The sequence below is a fragment of the Acomys minous genome (assembly GCF_964271855.1).
Source record: "Acomys minous genome assembly, chromosome: 11".
Lineage (NCBI taxonomy): Eukaryota > Metazoa > Chordata > Mammalia > Rodentia > Muridae > Acomys > Acomys minous.
The window spans coordinates 102,656,141-102,663,158 of NC_140492.1; the positions used below are offsets into that span (position 1 = coordinate 102,656,141).

Below are 7,018 nucleotides of genomic sequence, written 5' to 3' on the forward strand. Positions count from 1 at the left end.
AGCCAAGCAAATGCAGACGCATGGGGGACGCAAGACCTGGGCTGGAACAAACAAACAAAAAAAAAACAAAAAAATAAAACCCTTCAGTTCCCAACTTGTCCAGATGGGGGCAGCAACTCGCCAGCAGGGACTACCTGAAAAGCCTTTGCTTTAAAGAGCCGTTTCTTCAGGGTAGATTCATGTTACTTGGCAGAAATGTATCTCGTTTTGTTTTGGTCAGTTTTTTTTTCCAGCCCTAAGACATGTGAATCTTTGAATAGCATCCAAGACAACTAAGCCAGCAAGAAAAGCCTTATATGTCTTCAACCAGATTCCCTAGAATTCTCCCCCTCTGAGCACGCTCACGTGCTTGTCAACTTTACAGACTGTTTTTCCCAAATAGCCACCCATTACTCAACAGCGTGCCCTTGGCCACAAGCTGCTTACCGAAGCGATAAAGAAGGAAAAAGCCAACTCGAGGGAGGAAAATAGAAGCACCCACGAGCTGTTTCAGGAGTAAGCATGCCTGGCCTTGTTTGTGTTAAAAAAAAAAAAAGCGACGGATGAAGAAGCTCGTGTTTCTCAGAACATTCATAATAAATGTTCAGCGTCTGAGCAACAGAACACAGAAGGCATGCAGATGCAGGGATTTGTCACAAACGGCAGTACGGAGGGCTGGCTGGACACCTGTGGAAATTCAAAGGCTTGGTGAGGGAAAGCAACAGCCCCGAAAGCTTCCAGGTTTCAAAGCAGCTGGGGAAGCTCTGCTGGCCTTGGCGGGGTGAAAAAACTAGGGGAGTGGAAAGTGAGGGAGACAGAAGTCATCATCCATCGCTGTGCTGCTGTGAGCTACAGAAATAGTGCCAAAGTGGTGGAGCACAGCCAAGCTGTAAAATGTGACGGGGGCGGGTTGGGGGGGGTGGAGAGGGGGGAGAGGGAGGTGCACAGAGACAGAGAAAGGCAGAGGAGACAGAGACAGAGAGAGTAGCCAGACTGAGACTATTTTACTGGTAACCGCCCTCTCGTGAAAACTCAAGGCAGACCATGCAAGATTCTTAGGATGAACGTGGTTGTCCTTAGTGTGTAGCAGAATTTGTGTTGCTTTCTAAAAATTGGACTGATTGGGCAATCTTGGGTTCTTTTTTGTTGTTGTTGTTGTTTTGTTTTTTGTTGTTTTTTGTTGTTTTTTGCCATTAAAATATAAAACACCAAGTGTACTGCGCATACCCAAAACCCCAACCCTGAGGGAGGCTGACTTGGAAGGATCATGAGTTTGAGGCTAGCCTGAGCTACTTTGGGAGACCACATCTCAAAACAAGAAAGAAGAAGAGGAGGGGACTTAGGAGGAGTGATGGTGGGGTGGGGAGCTCTCAGCTGTTTTAAATTCTTATTTTAGCTTTATAGTTTGTCATTAAATTTGATTAACTAATGATAACTTTGGTGAGTGATTTGGCCTATGTTTACTTTTATATTTGTGGGTTTCTTCATGAAACATGAAAATAAGCTTTATTTAAATTTATTGATGTATTTATTTATTTGTCTTTATTTAGGCAGGGTTTCTCTGTGTAACAGTGTCCTGGACCCCACTTTGTAGACCAGGCTACCCTTGAACTCATGGGCCTCTGCCTTCTAAGTACTGGGAATAAAGGTGTGCGCCACCCCACACCTAGCAAAAATAATAATAATAATAAATAAGCTTTCAAAGAAAACAGGTTTTAGCAAAAAAAAAGATATTTCCCCAAATTCCTAAAATATCTTTAGCAACCATCAGTTACATGCAAATAATCAATGTTCCGTTTATAGAGTACATAAATGTTTGTTGTTTTCTGAGCGGGTTCAGTTAGACCTACGTGGCCCCGTTCTGCGAGTACTTGTTCTAATTTATCACACGGCCTTGAAAGGAAGACGCTGGGAATCTTTTTAAAATAGCTCAAACCTTTCTTCAGCTCAGCCTGGCCATTCTTCCAATTATTTGGACTTAATGAGATTTTACTGTTCTTTGGAGAAGTTGACGTCACAAACATCTGAACTGGACTCAGCCATTTCTAAAAAAAACAAACAAACAAACAAAAAAAAAACCCACCAAGGCAACAGAGCAGAAAAGAAGTAGCAGATGACTTTCAGGTCAGGAGTTAGTGGCACGGGTTCTGGCTTGGTCTTTGCCTTGCCAGAGGTCCAAAAAGTCACCACTCCTCCCTGGCTCTCTGGACCTCACTTCCTCCTCGGCGAGATGACAAAGCCTCAGATATTTTGCTGTGGCGTTGTCACAGTTGTCTTCCTAATTCGATGATACCGGTAAATAGTAGGCTCAGTCGTCGTCAATATTTACCGAGTGCCACTTGGTGGTGTGTTTCCAGCAGATGTAATTGTTAATTAATTATTCCCCTGGCTAAACAGACATCAGCCTGAAATAACACTGTTCAGGGCGGGCGGGGAGGGCTTAAGAGCATAGCCTTTGCCTGGTACTGAAAACTCAAACTGTCACACGCACAAACCAAGCACTGTTTCCTAAGGGGGGTCTGGGTCTGTGGCTTTTCACAGTACAGTTGTCTCTTTCCAGGGCTGGGAGCTCTTTGCATATTTACATAAGCAATAGAGGCTCTAGAAACTGCCGCTGTGCCTAATCCCCGGTTCAGAGATCTGTGTCTTCCTAGGAAGAGACAACTGGCTTCTCGCATTTGGGGAAGAAGATGCAAGTCTGAGAACACGAGGAATCTCAGAATTATCCTCGCTCATGAAGCTATTTTCAGCTGGGTGATGATTCCCCGAGCGATAGCTCCAGCCTGGACCATTCCCAAGAACATAGGCACATATCAGCTCAGCCTGTGGACCCAAGCCATCATCCCTGCCTGGGCCCCACACTCCTTCCTGCGCCAGGTCCTATGTGACTTCCGGTGGCCCGAGGTACCTTCCTCAAAACTCTCTCCTCCTCCAGGCTAGGAGTGGCCAGTGCCAGCTGTCCCTCCTTGGGAGAGGCACCCCCGAGTCTGAAGCAGATGACACAGGAATCAGTCCTGGTTCCCTGGGTTCTGGTGCTCAGTGCCTTTCTGTATTTTAGTTTCACGTCCTTCATCTGCGTCCCACGCTGGTTGCCCCGAGAAGCCCTGGGAATCACATAGGCCTGCGTTCCAGGAGGGGACCCCAGGGACTGGGTGATTCTCACTAGCCAGCAGCTGTTCCTGCCACCAGCTCTTGTGAGATTGGGTTACCTAGTATGGGACTGTAGTTTGGGATGTTTTCATGTCGGACATAGGACAAGGTCAAGGTTGTGGGCCATGGAAGTTCCGCTGCCCTTGCCTTCGGTGATGTATGGAGGCTACACCTCTGCTCCAGCCTCCAGCGTTGCTCGGGGTGGTTAACTCACCTCAGGATCCCTTACACATGTCAGGCCATGTTCTAGGAATGTTGGCACCTTCTCCTCTGAGGTAACAGTGTCAACAGCCTATTATAGTCGATGTTACTGACCTAATGAAGGCAAGACCATTGTGGTCTCTAGGCTGGTGTGAAGTCATGTGACAGCTCTCTGGGCTAGTGTGAAGTCCTGTGAGAGCTCTCTAGGCTAGTGTGAAGTCCTGTGAGAGCTCTCTAGGCTGGGGTGAAGTCCTGTGAGAGCTCTCTAGGCTGGGGTGAAGTCCTGTGAGAGCTCTCTAGGCTGGTGTGAAGTCCTGTGAGAGCTCTCTAGGCTGGTGTGAAGTCCTGTGAGAGCTCTCTAGGCTGGTGTGAAGTCCTGTGGGAGCTCTCTAGGCTGGTGTGAAGCCCTGTGAGAGCTCTCTAGGCTGGTGTGAAGTCATGTGAGATGATGAAGGTGCATTCCTTGAATGAACAAGACCTCTCTTCTGGTGTCATCCAGATGCCCTCTCTCCTCATAGAGGTATGTGGCCCGCTAGGAGTACAGTCAGAATCCCAGGAGGCCACATTTTGCTGCTAACACTTAAGAATTAAAGGCAGGGTGTAGTGGCGCACACCTTTGATCCCAGCACTTGGGAGGCAGAGGCAGGCAGATCTCTGTAAGACTGAGGTCAGCCAGGTCTACAAAGAGAGTCCAGGACAGCCAGGGCTCTGTTACACAGAGATATGATGTCTTAATAACTAAAGACAAGTTTAAAAGATGTGTTCTCCCACATTTAGACTATAAAATTCCAGATGACAGGGCTGGAGGGATGGCTCAGTGGTTAAGGGCACTTGTTCTCCATAGCATCAGAGGTCACTTCCCAGCACCCACATGACGCAGCTCACAATTACATGTACCTCCAGCTCCACAGGAGTCAGTGCCACCTTCTGGCTTCTGCAGGCACCCTACACACACACACACACACACACACACACACACACACACACACACACAATTCTAAAAAGAAATTCCTAATGATAAATCTGACAGAAACGTTGCAAGTGAATTACTGATGGGTCCCCAGGGGGCTCTTGGCAAGATCAGCTCTTGTCCTCATAAGCAAGACACAGAAGTCACTGACATCCAGTTCATCAAGAAAGATGTGGTGCCGGGGTCACCACACAACCGGAATTAAACCGACGGTGTTAGGGCACTACAAAAGCAAGATCATAGGCGCTTGGCATTGTGGGTAACATTGGCGGCACTACCGTTTTCTTGTCATGGGAGATGCAAACATAGACTATGTGCCAACAAAGACAAAGGTCTCTCTGCTCTTCTCCCCCATTGGCAGCAGGTGGGTAGGCCTGCCATGATGCAGCTCCGTGGGCAGCGCTCGGCCAGCAAGCCAATAAGAACTTACCCTCAACCTGTTACTCTAGGCAGGTGTGCGCTGTTTTCCAGGTTTCCATATGCCACTAGCTTTTTTCCTTCATGCCTCCCGTCAAATGCTTTCCAGGGACCCTTACAGGGGTCCAACCACCCAGATTCCCGCCTCGGTCACTTTGCCAAATAGCTTTGCTCTCATCCTTCAGCGTGTTCACGAGATCTTGTCTCCTGCTGTCTGCACTGTCTCCCCCAGGCTTATGCCCTAGGCCACATGAGGACAAGGACATCGTCCAGCCCACCTCTTATATTACTTTTCAGGCCACTGTCACCAAAGGCCTGACAGAAGTAACTTAGAAGAGGGAACGCTTATTTTGGGTTCACAGTTCCAGTCACGGGAGCGATGGCCCAGAACAGCGCCTGGCAGACAGTGTGGTAGAGGCTCTCACACCTGGCCAGCCAAGGAGGAAGAGCGTTAGACAGGCACCAGAAATAGGTCCCGTGTCGAAGGCTTCACTCCCAGAGAGCTGCTGCTGCTGTGTAAGCCGAGTGTCTCTAAGCATCTACAACCTTCCCGAGCATCTCTGGGAAGCGCGTGTTCAGAAGCTTATATAAGCTTATATAAGCCTGCTGGAGACATTTCACAGTTAAGCCACAAGGTACTGTAACGCCAGCACCTTCAAAGCCCGGGAACTACTTATGGATAATTTGCCAGGCCACAAAGGAAGACGATACTGACAGTCCAGATGAGGCTGGATAGGCTGAGATCACATGTTAGGGGGAGGAGGGAGGGCTCCCCTTTTCCGAGCACTAGGGGAAATGGGGAAGGGGGGATCTGGAGGCGGCAAGGGAGGGGGCTACAATCGGGATGTAAAGTGAAAAAAAAATGTTTTTAATCAAAATAAAGCTGGGTATGGTGGCGCATGCCTTTAATCCCAGCACTGGGGAGGCAGAGGCAGGTGGATCGCTGTGAGTTCGAGGCTAGCCTGGTCCACAAAGCGAGGCCAGGAGAGCCAGGGCTACACAGAGAAACCTTGTCTCAAAAAACAAAACAAACAAACAAAAAACTATTTAAAAAGAAGAAAGAAAAAAAGAAAGAAAGAAGCAGCCCAGGCACATATGAGGGCATCAATCCCAATTGGATGGTAATTTGGAAAAAAAAAATGGTGCTTCTATAGAGACATAGAAAGTGGAAGCCTGTCAGTATGAGAGTGAGAGCCAGCATTCTACACCAGGGGAAAGCAAAACATATATGTGTATGTGTTTGTATATATGTATGTGTGCACATGTGTGTGTGATGTGTGTGTATATGTATGTGCACACGTGCCTATGTGTGTGTGTACACACGTGCACGCACACGCTTGCTTTGGCTCCAATTCTTGGGGCCCAGTAAGAAATCTAAATGTATGAAGCAGTTTCAAGGGCGCTGGAGATGGCACACTCTGGATATAAGCGATCCATCCCTCCACCCAGGTGCGAGCGCCACCGCCACCAAATGGGCCACAGTCGAACTAGATGATGATCCCAGCCCAGCACGGGCCAAGCCCTGCGTCCCTAATGGCCTGCCCACTCTGCTCTGTAAAACATTTATGAATAACCTTCCACCTGCAGTGCTGCAGGCTCTTCCTCTTGCTCGGGCCCACCCTTCTTCTTCAGTTCCACCTTACCGCAGCCCTGCGCATGCTTTCTCATTTCTCCTAGGACCCCCCCCCCCAAAAAAAAAAACAGAAAAGATTACTTACAGCCCCCTCCCGGCTCCAGCTGCGGTATCCAGGTCTCCTCCTCACATCCAGCTCCCTTGAGACTTGTTCCTGCAACCACCCAGGATCCCCCTGGCCTTGTTCCTTCCCAGGCCCCTCCCCCCCAGCCCCTCCTCCATAGTCACTGAAGCCTGACCGCCTCCCTCCAGCTGACCGTCATCATCCTAGAAAATACGAACCATCCGCAAAGGGGACCTGGCCCACACCCTCCTTTCGTTTACTTCAACTGCCCCTTCCTGCCAAGCCGTGCTCGAAACGGGATCGCTTTCCGTTCCGAATCCTCTTTGGCAGTGGGTTCTCAACCTGTGGGGCCATGACCTTTTACAATGGTCACATAGCAGACGTCCTGCGTATCAGATATCAACATTATGATTCGTAAGAGTAGCAAAATTACAGTTATGAGGTAGCAATGAAGTAATGTTACGGTTGGCAGAGTCACCACAACACGAGGGGCTGTATTTAAAGGGTCTCGGCGTTAGAAAGGTTGAGAACCAGCGCTCTCCGGTATCTAGGACGCCATGGCTTGCCACTTAGTCTTTTTCAATCCTCAGTCCTATCTCGTTGC

The 7,018-nt window shown here is 48.8% G+C and overlaps 1 long non-coding RNA gene across 1 annotated transcript in view; it reads right to left on the reverse strand.

Annotated features, from left to right (window-relative positions):
• Positions 1-6,519, reverse strand: part of LOC311608285 — a 67,083-nt gene extending 60,564 nt beyond the window's left edge. The window contains exon 1 of the long non-coding RNA XR_014782890.1: positions 6,436-6,519. This is a non-coding gene — a long non-coding RNA (uncharacterized lncRNA). The remainder of the gene's footprint in view (positions 1-6,435) is intronic.
• Between the last annotated feature and the right edge of the window lie 499 nt (positions 6,520-7,018).